This window comes from Equus asinus, chromosome 3 (assembly GCF_041296235.1).
Source record: "Equus asinus isolate D_3611 breed Donkey chromosome 3, EquAss-T2T_v2, whole genome shotgun sequence".
Classification (NCBI taxonomy): Eukaryota; Metazoa; Chordata; class Mammalia; order Perissodactyla; family Equidae; genus Equus; species Equus asinus.
In genome coordinates, this window is record NC_091792.1 from 161,860,607 (window position 1) to 161,875,030 (window position 14,424).

General features: G+C 53.9%; 1 protein-coding gene and 1 long non-coding RNA gene across 3 annotated transcripts in view; one reads left to right on the plus strand and one right to left on the minus strand.

The window, feature by feature from the left end:
- Positions 1–4,647, minus strand: part of PCGF3 (polycomb group ring finger 3) — a 66,940-nt gene extending 62,293 nt beyond the window's left edge. Inside the window, exon 1 of one of the 2 annotated variants that reach the window (XM_014832180.3) lies at positions 4,419–4,647. The gene's annotated coding sequence lies outside the window, so the exon portion shown is untranslated. The remainder of the gene's footprint in view (positions 1–4,418) is intronic. The other variant, XM_014832182.3, reaches the window with a different exon arrangement.
- A 41-nt stretch (positions 4,648–4,688) lies between these two features.
- LOC139044907 (uncharacterized) lies at positions 4,689–11,791 on the plus strand. The gene is made up of 3 exons (XR_011502400.1): positions 4,689–4,885; positions 10,856–11,025; positions 11,557–11,791. It is a non-coding gene; the product is annotated as an uncharacterized lncRNA (long non-coding RNA).
- Positions 11,792–14,424: the final 2,633 nt, after the last annotated feature.

Here is a 14,424-nt window from a genome sequence, read left to right on the forward strand (position 1 = left end):
AGGCAGTCCAGGGTGGAAGCCGCAGGCCTGTGCACACAGGCTCCTGGAGCATCACTTTCTTACACAGGTCAAGTATCCAAAATGTTCTGGGATCTCACATCTTAAAAACTTGCAAGGGCCAGCCTGCTGGCGCAGTGGTTAAGTTGGCACGTTCTGCTTCTCGGCAGCCCGGGGTTCGCTGGTTCAGATCCCGGGTGCAGACACGGCACTGCTTGGCAAAAGCCATGCTATGGTAGGTGTCCCACGTATAAAGCAGAGGAAGATGGGCATGGATGTTAGCTCAGGGCCAGTCTTCCTCCACAAAAAGAGGAAGATTGGCAGTAGTTAGCTCAGGGCTAATCTTTCTCAAAAAAAAAAAAAAGAAAAACTTATAAATGTCAGCTTATAACTTCTGGAGCAAAATCACTGTCAGGAATAAAATGATGCTCTGGAAACAACACAAATCATTGCACATGAAGCTATCAAAGAATTCTACATCACTGACACACACACTTACAATTTAATTTGCGGGAGGAGTCCTTATGGTTTGCTACAGGTGTTCTATAAGTTAATTCCTAAAAATCTTTCCTCTTTGTAATTTATCTTCCCCCATGTGTAAGCTCCAAGCTTCATACTGATTTCAGTCATTATGGTGACGTCACAGGAATCTATACAACTAAAGAGACAACTGAACTGTTGCAACCTCATATTTAACACACTTCTCTATATACAATTCCATTAATTTACTTATGGGGTACTTCCCAGGCCGTATATTAACTGAAAACTGATAAATGCCAGGCTTTAAGATGGCCCCAGTGACCCCCACTCCTTCCCAGACACACACCCTGGAGGAGTTCCAACCCCTCAAGTGTGGGCTGGGCCTCGTGACTAGGTTCTAACAGAGAATACGGCAAAACAGATGGGATGTCACTGTCAAGATGAGGTCATGGGTCTGTGGCCTCTTCGTCGCTCTCCTGTTCTGTTGCTGGCTCCTCTGAGCTGCCCTATGGAGAGCCCCAGTGGAAAGGAACTGATGTCTCCAGCCAACAGCCACATGAGTGAGCCTGGAAGCAGACCCCCCGGAGAGCCCTCAGAGGAGGCCCCAGCCCCAGCTGGCACCCTGACCACGGCCATCTGAGACCCTGAGCCAGAGGACCCAAGTAGGCCACTCCCAGATTCCCGACCCACAGACACTGGGAGACAATAACCAACGTTATTTTAAGGCACTAAGTTTTGGGGTAACTTGTCAGACAGCAATACGTAAATAATACAACTACCCAGCACTATCACACTTTTAGAAGTCCAAAAATAGGAAAATAAAGATCCTAACCAAACCTGAAGGCCCAGTTTTGCAAGTCTTTTTCAAAACTTCACAAACCAAGTTTTAAAAAGAGTGAAATAGATGTACAAAAAAATCAGAAGAAGTAAGCATTGAATAACAAGGTCCCAAGCATAGTTACATTTGGCAAATAAAAGTTTCTAAACTGGACTGCTCAGGGATTCCATTCAGTTAAGATTCGGTCCTATGAAATGTTACACTGAAAATCTAAAGTGGTTTTCTCCTAAGCAACCAAGAAGTGAAGTTGTGGCACAAAATTAAATACTCAACTGACCGGTTCAAGGGCCTCTCTTGGGCATCCACATAGCTCAGAGTTTCAGATTTATACCTCATCCTGCTGCTCAGCTTATGGAAAGTTTGCAAGCCTAACGCAAGTCAATCTTTCTAAGAGTACTCCTGCCTTTCATTCATTCGCTCATGCACTCACTCATTCATTCAAGCAGTGTGTCTGCACGCTGACCTCACGCCAGGTGGCCAGTCCTGGCAGCTGAGCTGGGCAAGGCCCTGCCCTCCTGGGTCTCTTTCATTCTCTCAAACTCTCCAACGTTATCTTACTGGACACACTCTGGAGCCTCTCCCCAGGCAGAGAGCAGCACATACCACACCCTACTTTTTCATCACCCAAATTAAAGGAAAACACAACATGGGCAAGTTCTAGATGAAAGTCTGACTCAAAGGTTTCAGAGAAGCAAAGGCCCCCTCCCTTTAATCCTCTCCTTTCCTGGAGTGGAGAAGGTGCCTGATTCACTCACCTCACCTGCACCCTCGCCTGCTCCGACCTTCCTGCACTGGCCCACTGCCTCCACAGCACTTCCTACAGCCCACACTCCCGGCTTGGACTCCACCCCTCTTGGAACTTCCTGGACACTGAAAACACCTCCAGACTCAGCACGGAGGGTGCACCCACACAACCTTGAGAATGGATCTCGTTTGGTGACACCACCAGAGGGAGAGGAAGGCAGGAGTAGCTCAAGGTGCTGGACACTGACCACCTGGCCAAGGCAAGGAAAGGATAACAACTCTAGAACAGGGGCTGGGACAACAGGGTAGGGGACAACTTTCTGAGTCTGGGGAGTGGGCACAGTGCCAGCCTTGGGCATGGAGCCAGTGTGGACTAGAAGCTCCCCTGGGGGGCCGGCCCCGTGGCCGAGTGATTAGGTTCGTGCGCTCTGCTGCAGGTGGCCCAGTGTTTCGTCAGTTCGAATCCTGGGCACGGACATGGCACTGTTCATCAAGCCATGCTGAGGCGGCATCCCACATGCCACAACTAGAAGGACCCACAACTAAGAACATACAACTATGTACCAGGAGGCTTTGAGGAGAAAAAGGAAAAAAATAAAATCTTTAAAAAAAAAAAAAAAAAGAAGCAGCAGCTCCCCTGGAATCCCCAGAGCTGGGAGATTGGGCCCCAATTCTGCCCCACGTCTGCCCCCAGATCCCAGCCAGGTGGCATCTGCTGAAGACCAGAAGGTCTGTGGGGCTGGCCCACGGGCTCATGATGTCAGGGTGTTCAAGGGCCTCCCAGAAAGGGGAGGTTTGCACCTGTGGGGCTCAGGTGACCAGGATCCCTGATGACCCAAGGCCTTCATAGCAGGCAGGTCCAGTTGAGTGGGCTGGGTAGCTTCAGGGCACCTCTGGATACTGCCCCAGGGGCCCAACCCCCTGGAGGCCTAGCTTGGGGTCCTAGCACTTCCCACAGTCTACGCTTGGGTGCTTCTTAGTCACTTATTCAGGAGCCCCAGCCTCCCTCAGGACTTGTCTCCAAGTTCCAGCTCTTGTCAGGGTCCTGGCCTTCCCTGACAGCCTCACCTTCCTTCTTCATAGTCCTGCTCCAGCATCCCGACCCTCCTAAGTGACCTATCTGGAGCTCCAGTCATTCCCAGAGCTGTTATATGGCAGGAGCCCTCCTCGAGGCACAGTCCCAGGGTCCCACCCTCCCAGGAAGGAGGAGCTGTCTCAGGGTCCCAGAAGCGCTCACAGGACTCTTCCAGGATCTTGGTCCTCTTTGGGGCCAGTCTTGGGGTCCCAGTGTTCCCTAGTGGGTTTATCCTGGAGTCCTGACCTTTCCATGGGCCTGTCCCAGGGTCCAGACCTCCCCAGTGACCAATCCCAGGGTCTTGGCCCTACTCAGTGACCTGTCTCGGGGTTGGACCTTCCTCAGGGACCCGTCCCAGTGTCCCAGCCCTCCCTGGGTCCTGCCCAAGTCCTAGGGCCTTGCCCTCATCAGTGACCTGTCTTAGAGTCCAGCCTCCTCTGATTTCTGTCCACTCTTAGGGTCCCAGCCTTCCGTAGTGACCCTTATTGGGGTTGGACTCTCCTCGGTGACCCATCTCAGGGTCCAGTGCTTCCTGGTCCCTGTGTGGTGGGTCCTAGGGTTGGGCCCTCCCCCGGTGGCCCATCTTGGACTCTGGTCCTCCCTGGTCCCTCCCCAATGACCCGTCCTGGGGTAGGGTCCCTCCTAGTCCCTCCCCAGTGATCCGCCCCAGGGTCTGGCCCTCCCTGGGGACCCATTCCGGGGTCCAGTGGCCCGTCTCAGGGTCTGGTCTTCCCCACTGACCCGTCCTGGGGGCCAGTCTTCCCAGGTGACCCGTCCCGGGGTCCAGCCCTCCCTGACCCCTCGCCGGTGACTCCTCCTGGGGTCCAGTCTTCCCCAGTGACCCGTCCCGGGTCCAGCCCTCCTTGGTCCCTCTCTGGTGACTAGTCTCGGAGGCAGGTCTTCCCCAGTGACCTGTTCCGGGGTCTGGTCCCTCTCGGTGACCCGTCTCGGGGTCCGGCCCTCCCTGGTCCCTCGCCGGTGACTCATCCCTGGGTCCAGTCTTCCCCAGTGACCCGTCCCGGGTCCGGCCCTACCTGGTCCCTTGCCGGTGACCCCATCCCGGGGTCTGGCCCTCCCTGGTGACCCGTCCTGGTGGCTTGTCCCCCCATGGGCCTGGCCCGCGCCTACGGCCTGCCGAGCGGTTCGGGGCGCAGCAGCCGAGCCGCCTGGGGCGCAGGGGCGCGGGCCAGGGTTCGGAGCCTTCCGGGCCCGGACACGGGCCGAGGCCGCGGCCTGAGGAGCGGTCGCCGCGGGCCCGGCCGGGCGGGGCGCAGACTCACTGACCTGCCGTCTTGGCTGCAGGCGAGCGGGACGCACGCGGGGTCCGCGCCGGGCGGGGGAGGGGGCGCCGCTCCCTCCGGGTCCCCCCAGGAGCAGGAGAAAAAAACCCGTCCGGAGTTTAAAACAAAGAGGCGGAAATGCCCGAGCGGAGCCGAGCGCCGAGTCGGGGGCGCCGCACTTGGAGCATGCGCGTTGCGCGACCCGGCTCCCACCCCACAGCCGGGGCGGAGGCGGAGCCTGGCGGGGGCGGGGACCAAGGGGCGGGGAGGAGGCGTGGTCAGGGGACTCAGGCGCTTCCTGGCAGGGTTTGACTAAGGGATCCGGGGAGGCGATGGGCTGGGGGGCGGGGCCTGGGCCATGGGCGTGGCCAGAAGTGTTCGTGGGGACAGGAGGAGGCGTGGTCAGGCGGAGCGTCGGCCCGGGGCTCTGCCGAGGGACCATTCTGGGCGCTTGTGACCCGCGGCGGATCGGTAAGGGGCGAGGCCTGGCGGAGGCGGGGCCTTGGCCTTTAGGGGGCGGGGCCTTTCGGGGGTGGGGCCGGGGCGTGGTCGGCGGGCAGAGCTGGGCGTGGTGGCAGCCTGTCGGAGCGGGGCCTGTCGGGGGGCGGGGGCTGTCGGGGGCGGGGCCGGGGCGTCGTCGGCAGGCGCAGCTGGGGGTGGTGGCAGCCTGGCGGGGGCGGGGCCGGGGCGTGGTCGGCGGGCGCTGCTCGGTTCGTGCGGGACCCGGACTCTGCAGGCAGCTCGGGCAGAGCCTGGTTCTCGGACCAGGGATTTCCTTCTGGCGGAAGCGGTCTCGTTGTGCATTTCTATCCTTCCTGGGAACTAGCACCGAGCGCCCTCCGTGCACCAGGCGGGAGGGGGGGCCTCACGGAGGCCCTGCCTCCGGCACGTGCGGACAGTGGGCAGCCTGGCTAACCCTACAGCTCGTCCGTATGTCCACCTCCGCGCAAGCCCCGCTCTGGAGCTGTAAGCAGTGACCGTGCCGTCCACATCCTCTTGGGGTCCACACTGTGAGGAAGCAATAAGAGGAAAACGTAAACGTGGTGTCATGTGGGAGACAAGCCGGGTGAGGGAGGCAGTGGATATCCAGAATTAGTCACAATAAGGTGGATGGGCACGGAAGGGACACACAGGGAGCAAGCCCTGCAAATATCTGGAGCAGGGGTTCACAGGCAGGGTGTCCAGCCAGCGCCAGGCCCCAAAGTTGGCGGAGGGAAGGATGCTTTCCAGAGGTCAGCCTGGCCAAAGTCAGAGAGCACAGAGAGGCTGGAGATGAGGCCAGACGGGGAGGTCCCTGGCGTTCTGAGCAGAGGGGTGACGGCATGGGGCTGGCATTTTAAAGCTTCCCTCCAGCTGCCCTGTGTCTGTGGGCTGACTGGAGCAAGCCAAAGGGGTGCAGGAGAGGGTAGGAAGGTGGGAGGAAGCAGGGATGGGTGGGGAACCACTGGAGGGGTGGGCAGCTGCTGATAATTTGGGAAGGGTGATGGGGCCCAAGGGTGGGGTGGGAGTGTACATGATGTCCATTAGCCCCCTAGTGGAGCAGCTGTGAGGCTGTGGGCTGCAGGAGTGCAGTGTGCACTCGCAGCCCCTGGAGATGGATGAGATAGTCAGGGAAGTGAGTGAGGGATGGGGACTGAGCCCCTTGTGGCCCTTCCACATGGAGAAGTCTAGGAATCCAGGAGGAACCATCAAGGAAGACAGATGGAGCAGACTGGGGAGGAGGAGCCCCAGGGTGAGTGATGTCCTGTCAGCTGCTGCGAGGGGCAAGGAAATGAAGCCCATTTAGGGCCTAAGCCACCACAGTATGGGTGCATTGTCAGGTAAAAATGGATTGCAGTGGGCTCCAGGGAGGTGGGTGAATACAGACAACTTTACAAGGTGTCTGCTGTGGAGGGAAGCCACGGACAGAGCTTGGGCCCCAGGAGGAGAGGGCTGCTTTCTGTTTTTGGGAGGCCCTGGTGGCCTCAATGGGGCTGATGGGGTGCAGGGGGAGATTGACCACGCTGGAGAGAGGGAAGGCGGCCTGAACCCAGGTCCTCACCTGGGACTGGGAATCGGATCCAGGGGGTGGCTGGCTGCCCTTCACACAGGGGGAGGCAGACCCCAGTGCAGGGAGTGGGGAGCCTGTGCACTCTCTTCTAGCTGCTTCTATTTTCCAGTGAAATGGGAGCTAAGTTGACCCAGATCAAGGGTGGAGGCCCAGCTATCAGCAGTGGGGAGAGCAGACCAGTAGTAGCCCTGGGCTGAAGGCAGAGTGACCCCAGAAAGTCATCTGATGGCTCTTGGACACCATGACCACCTGTCTGCAAGTGGGGGAGAGCCAAGAGTGTTTAAGAGCGTGTGCGTGAGCCATAGCCACTGCTCAGAATTTGTTCCAGGTTGCAAGTCTCTTTTGGAAGTTGCAAACCAGACATCTGGGCTGCCTGCCCACTCTCCCAGGTGACCTCATTGTTGACAACACCCCAGACCTTGACCCTGAACCCTGGGCTCCTGTGTGCAGCTGCCCAGCCACATCTCTGCTGGGATATCTTCAGGGAGCTCAGACTCCAAAGTCAGAATGTCAACTCCAGATCTTCCCCGAAGCCCACTACCCACCCAGCCCCCACTACAGAGATTGTGGGCTCGATCCTGCCTGCTGAGCCGAGGCATGGGGGTCCGTACTCCCACACCCACACCCGCTCTTGCAGATGCCTCAGAATTCACCTATCTGGGTCCAAGGCCACTAACTCCCCCAGGTTACCACAGAGCCTCCCAACTGGTCTCCCCACTTCCTTCCATGGGCCCCTAAATCTATTCTCAACACAAAATAGAACTCTCATAACATGTCAGTCAGGGCTTGTCCCTCCTCTGCTCAGAACCCTCCAGGGGCTTCACTCAGAGCAAAAGCTCAAGAGAAGGGACACAGGAAAGGAAACCTGGGAGGATGAAGTGTGTGTTGTGTTGATGGTGGTGGTAAGTTCGTGGGTGTGTGCATGGGTCCAATGTGTGTTGCGTTGATGGTGGTGCTAAGTTTGTGGGTGTGTGCATAGGTCAAAACTCATTGGAGTGTACAGGTTACATTCATGTGGTTGTACCTTAAAGAGCAGCTCAGAAAGAAGGAACCAGAAACCATGGTACCACTGTGCCCATCGTCCCCTCCTCCCCTGGAGGGCAAGCATCCCCACTCCTCTGCCCCCAACCATCCTGGGGCACCTGTCCCTCCCTGCCTCCTGTGTTCCGTGCTCTCTGACGGATCTCTCAGGTCACTCATCATGAACTCATGTTGAGGCTGCCATCTGAACATCAGAACAGAGCAAAACTTGCTCTCTCTCTTGTACTTCTCTGCCTGTCCTCACAGCACGACTCGTCAGAAGAACTGTCTAGACTCACCCTCTCCAGTTTCCCTCCCTTGTTATCTCTTAAACCCTCAGGCTTTGGACCCCCTCCGCCACTCCAACAAAATACTCTGGTCCAGGACACGCAAGGCTTCATGGGGTTGCATCTAGTGGCCACTGTCATCTCCATGACCTGCTGTGCCGCTCCTTCCTCCTGAAAACACTTTCGCCTTGCCCCATTTGGCCCCTTCTCTGGGCTCTGCCCTCTGACTGGTAACCTACAGCCCCTCTGCCATCCTCTCCTCTCCCTGTGGTCCTCCTCCTGGCCAGTGGTCACCCTGTCCCGTGGTTTCCAGCTCCATCCAGATGCTGGTGACCCTGCAGTGTTTATGCAGGGAGGTGTCCCTCCAGTGAGCAGCAGACCTCATCCCCACTGGGTTCAGGACACAACTCTGAGCCTCCTGGGCAGGCCTGCTTCCCACTCAGCCAATGATGGCTCCATCTTCCCTGTCACTAGGCACAAACATGTGGACTCATTCAGCATTCCTCTCCTTCCCTGTTTTCCCACGTCTGCTTTATGGGGAAGTCCTGTTGGCCCTATCTTCAGAAGTGCCTCAATCCAGCCATGACTCTCAGCCTCTGCAGCTGCCGCCTGGCCACAAGCCACCTGTCCCCTCTGGGTTGGAGCTGCGGCTTCTGCCCCTGCCCCACAGTCTATCCTCAACAGAGCAGCCAATGAGCCAATCTCCCAACACCCAAGGCAGAGCACACCAGGCCTCTGCTTAGCAGCCCAGTGGCTGCTCTGAGTCCCTGAGGTCCTGCCCTGGGTCTGAACTCTGCCCCGACCCTGCCTGACCTCAGCTGCTCTCCCCTGCTCACTTCGTCCAGCTACATGGCTCTCCTTGACAATCCTGGAGTGCTGGGCCCTCGAACCTCAAGAGGAGGGTGGGGTGGCTCCCAAGCCTGGGTGGCCATACCCCCGCCCAATGGCTCTTTCCTCTCTCAGGTCTGTGCTCAGATAACCCTGAGGCCTCTCCTGACCAATCTGCCTACAAAACCCCTGGCTTCACCCAGAACAAAGCACAGGGACACTTATAGGAAGGCACTCAACAAGGAAAATGCACCGTCTGGCATCCAGTCAAACTTACTGGCATGCAGAGAAGGAAAATGCAACACATGATGAGGGAAAAAAATGTCGAGTGACACTGATGACAGAATCAGTAGAACAGACATTAAAACAATTCTTATAACTGTAGCTCGGACACTCCAAAGGCTGAGCGAGCTTAGGAGGGAGTAGGACCTAAACGAGGGCATAGGCAGCAAAGCTGCGGCAGAGACCACCGGGCCTGCGTGGACCGGAGCCAGCAGCCAACCCAGGGAGGCTCCCGTTGGCCAAATATGGGTCCGATGACCATGAAAAAGAATAATAGCCACAACAGGTTAAAATATATCAAATATGTTTAAACTGTGAATGCATAAAGCTACTTAAAAACCCTCAGTAAGGTGATGTAGGCGCTGAGGAACCAACTCATTATTTATTTTGTTTTTTAAAGATTGGCACCTGAGCTAACATCTGTCGCCAATCTTTCTTCTTCTTCTTCTTCTCCCCAAAGCCCCCCAACCCCCAGTACATAGTTGTATATTCTTGCTGTAGGTCCTTCTGGGTGTGCTATGTGGGATGTGCCTCAGCGTGGCCTGATGAGTGGAGCCACGGCCACGCCCAGTATCGGAACTGGCGAAACCCTGGACCGCAGAAGGGGAGCCCACGAACGTGACTACTCGGCCACCCAGCCGGACCCCAAACTCCTTATTTTTAAAACTGGGAAATAATGGGAGAGAATCAATCTACTTTCCCTTATACACAAACCACACCTCAGGATAACCACAGATGTGATGAGGGGTCATTTCTCCTTGTGAATATTCCAGCTAATAAATGAACAAGAAGTACAGAATTAGGATACTGCCATGTCACAGCCCTGATGGGACCCTGCATCCTGGAAATACCCACCCACGATGCTAACACCGACAAAAGGGAGGTGATCAGACATGACGTGCCTTCTGATCAGAGGACGGCACCAGCAAAAATCCGGCCTGAGTCCCAGTGTAGCAGACATGTCTCTGCCTTGCACACACCACGTGCCCGCTGTGGACCATTCCCTGTGGCCTCTCCGGGGGCACCACATCTGTCTTCTGTCTGTCCCAGGCCTTCTCCCACAAGGGGGAGGAGGAGCTCTGCCACAGCACGCACGCAATCGTGAGGGAGCGGTGCTGCTGGTGGCCCCTACTCACAGCTTTGGGTGCTGTTTTTGTGCCCTCTGGCACCTAGAGGGTCCCGCCCCATTCCAGCAGAAGCAGCCTCTGTGTTTGCTGTTTGCTCCCTGCCTGTCCCACTCCCTGCTCTTTCCTGCTTCCTGAGATCACCTCCCAAATACAGCTCCTGACCCGCATCCTTCCATCATGCTCTGCAAACTAAGACACGGATCCGCCTCACCTCTCACACCCACCAGCCTGCAGGGGCGCTGAGACAGCTCGGGGATGCAAGCAGCGTGAATGGCTCTGTTTCTTCCACGAACAGCTTTCAAGGGATTTAAAAAGATATATCAAGGGAAACTATAGATGGAAAGGAAGTGAGTGTAGACCAGTGCTTTATTTGGATCCTGAGTCAAACAAACTAAAGAAAGCAAGGTATGTGACAGTCAGGGTGACCCCGTGCCATGAGCGGTAGGTGGTCTGGAAGAGTCAGGGTCCTTTCTGAGGGTGTTGGGGTGGAATTGTGGTCATGTGTGAGTTCTTATCTTTTAGAGATAGGTACTGAAATATCTATGGGTGAAATGATGTGCTGTCTGAGACTGTTTCGGAATAATTTGGAGGAGTCGAGGTGGGGAGGAATCTAGAGGAAACAAGATTGGCCAGGAGCAGATTGTTATTGGACCTGAGTGACATATTCCTGTGTATTTATTATACAATTCTCTCTCCCTTTGTTTCAAATGTTCCCTAACAAAAACTTAAAAAATTGCAACCATGCACTGTCACCCTCTCCGCTCTTTTTCCACTGTGCTCACCACCATCAGGCGTGGTACAGACCGTTTTACCCCCTCACTCTTTGTTGTCTGTTTCTCTGCTCCAGAAATCAGGCTCCCCTGGAAGGCGGGGATGTCTCTGTTACTTTCCTTCAGAGCTGCATTCCCAGGACCTGGAGTGGTACCTGGCCCAGGGAAGTGGCGCATCAGTGAAGGAACGAGTGTCCGTGCAGATGGCAGCCCTGAGGCTCACGGGCCCAGCGGAGAAGGAATGCGGGTGAGCACTGAGGGATGATGAAGGGCTGCCCCCCAGCAGATGTGACAGCAGCTGATGAGAGAGTAGCTGAGAAGTTTCAGATTTAAAAACTCACCTAACCCCACAGATCCAGACGCTGAAATAATAATAGGAGCAAGTGAGACATCTGGAGCCATGGGGGGACCTGGGAAATCGGTTCCTACCAGCTCCCAGCCAGGGATGGCGGACACCCGTCAGCAGGTGCCACGTCAGCAACAATAGAAGCCTAACTCTAATTTAATCATCGACTGTGAAATAATACTGGGCACTAATTTGTGTGTTTTTTCCAACAAAAAAAAAACAAAACTCTCAGCAATGACCGCAAGAAAGGTGTGTGTGGGTTGAGTGAATAGGTCATACATTCTAAGACCCCTGACCTATTCCGGGAGAGCCTAAAAATACCGCATAACTTCACACTTTTTTTAAAGAATGTGCAGTTCATTGGATACCTTAAAAATTTAATGGCAAATCCTAAAAGAATAGAGAGAAAATCTGTAGCATCTAATCCAACAGGGAGAAGAGGAGGGTGCAGAACATGCTGTCACTGCAACAGAAAGTAGAAAAGGAGGAAAACAAACCAAAAAAAAGTGGAAGTAACGTCTGGTTATATCTGTCACGTTGTGAGTGGAAAGAGCAAGTCACCAGATAAGGAGAGAAAACAAAACTCAGATCAGCGCTCACATTTGAAACAAAACAAGCTGGAATGCCTGAAATAAAGATGTGAAAAGACATCAGAAAAATACTTTCCAAAAGGATGCTGTTGTCACTCATTCAAATAGACAGCGTGGGACATCAGGGGAAGCACTGGGGGCATAAAGAGGGTCACAGCAAAGGAATAACAGTGACACTCCGTCCAGAGCACTGAACCAACAACATTATAAGAGAAACGGAAAAGAGAAATTACGGGAGATGCTAACTCACGTCTATGAGAAACTGACAGATCAAAGCAGGCAAAAATAATTAGTCTATTGACTGTTTGGGCAACAAAAGCAAAGAGCTTTATCTAGTAGATAAAATAGAATCCTGCATGAGACAAATTGAAAACATACATGTATATCTGTATAATAATATATATTTTGAAATATATATTTAAATATCATATGTAAATATGTCTTTATATATGTATTTTTCTTTTCAAGTATATAGTGAATATAGACAAGCATTGACCAGGTTGTTTTGGATTTTTTTTTTTGCTGAGGAAGATTCACCCTGAGCTAACATCTGTGCCAATCTTCCTCCATTTTGTATATGGGTCGCCACCTCAGCATGGCTGCTGACAAGTGGTGTATGTCCACGCCCAGGAACCAAACCTGGGCTTCCAAAGTGGAGTGTGCTGAACATAACCATGAGCCACTCCAAAACTCTGATGAAAGAAATTGAAGAAGATCTAAATAAACGGACAGAGGGTCCACGTTCATGGATAGGAAGACTCAGTAGCGTCAAGATGTCAGTTCTGCCCAACTGGATCTATAGATTCAAGGCAATCCTGACCAAAATTCCAGCAAGAAATGTTGTGGATATCTACAAACAACCTAAAGTTTATATGGGAGGAAAAAGACCCAGAATAGCCAATACAATATTGAAGGGAAAGAACAAAGTTGGAGAACTGACACTACCCCACTCCAAGACTTCCTATAGAGATACAGTGATCAAGTTAGTGTAGTACCAGTGAAGAAATAGATAAATAGGTCAATGGGACAGAATAGAGAGCCCAGAAATAGACCCACACAAGTACAGTCAACTGATCTTCAGCAACGGAGCAAAGATAATTCTATGCAGAAAAGGTCGTCTTTTCAACAAATGGTGCCAGACCAACTGGATATCCACATGCAAAAAACATGAATCTAGACACAGACTTTGTCTCATGTTCTGGTTCTGCATCATGGTCCAGGTCCTCAGAGCAAAGGCATTTACAGCCAAGTTGAGGGTGTTGGTTTCGGAGACATTCCAGTGTAGACAGGAGAAAGACCCGTCTTTCCCCTCCCTGGAGAAGCTCTTTCTACGTCCCAGAGTAAAGAGAAGGTTTCTTTCTCTGGAAAGCAGGATGGGAAGGTCCCAGCAGCGCTGTGTAAGTGCTGTGTCTGAAATCCCTAATTTCAGAGTTCTTCTGAAACGCATCCTGCCACCTGTGCTGTGCCACCTGCGTGCCTGTGGGGGTGGAGCTAGAGGTGTCGCGGTGGCTGCCAGGAGCAAACGCTCTTTGCCTCTGACCCAGGGCCTGTGTTTCCTGCAGACATGGGTGTGTGAGACTGTGCTAGGCCACACTGTTAGCTTACAAGTAGAACAAAATCTCAGACCCTTCACTGTTTCTGATTTAACACACATTCATTTTACACCATAGACACAAAGTAGACACCCTTCGCACACATCAAATAATTAGATGCCCATTTTTTCTCATTCAGACAGAAAAATTAGATAACCATTTCACCCCATATTATACACAAAAGACAGACTCATCTCATACCACACATACCAAACCCATACAGCCTTACATTACACACCATGGACACACACTAGATACCGTCTCATACTAGACAAATACACAAAGTGTATTTAGATGACCATATAGCCCAATAGCATCAGATACTCAACTCCCTCTCTCTCATACACACACACACAACACTGCCTTCACACCATGCACATACAAAAATGTGCCCATCTCACACTACACACGCACACAAAAGTGGGAAAACTAGCTCCTTCCACTGCTTTAACAGGCTGAATAGGTCTGAGCAGCTAGGATGAAACAATCATGGAGGCCTCGGTGGGAGGGGCCAGCAGCCTGGGTCTAATACTTGTTGACTCTGGGGTGTGTGTGAGCCCTTCAGTGCTGGCCTTCCCAGACTATGCCAGAGGGAGACAGAGGAGAGGATGGGGAGGTGACCCTGAGGGCCGCTCTCCAGTGGGGGTGACTGCAGTGCAGGCCTCAGTGGCCAGAGCTGTTCTGCGTTTGGGGAGACAGGCTCCCGTTCCAGTGCAGATTGCTAAACTGTTTTCAGTGGGCAGATTCCCTGACTGGCATAAGGATGAAGTCACACTGTCCTTTTTGAGGCAGCCTGGGAATCCGGATTCTGATTTGCTCACTCCGTTCCCTGCCATGGGGTGGTGTTGGAAGCAGCTCGAGGCAGGCGTGGGAGACGGTGTGGCTCCAGGCGGGGAGGGTGTGCTTCTGGCATCAGATGGGCCACGTGGCTCCCTCCTGCCCAGGTGTGTGGGTGGAGTGGGCCACGCCCTGGGGAACCTGTGGGACGAGTGGGTGGGAAACATAGGGGCTGCCATGGAGGGGCCAAGGCAGAAAGGTTGCACGCCACACACTTCTACATTCACCTACAACTAAGTGCCGGTCCCCCCTCCAGTCCAGGGATTTGGAAGTGGGCAGAC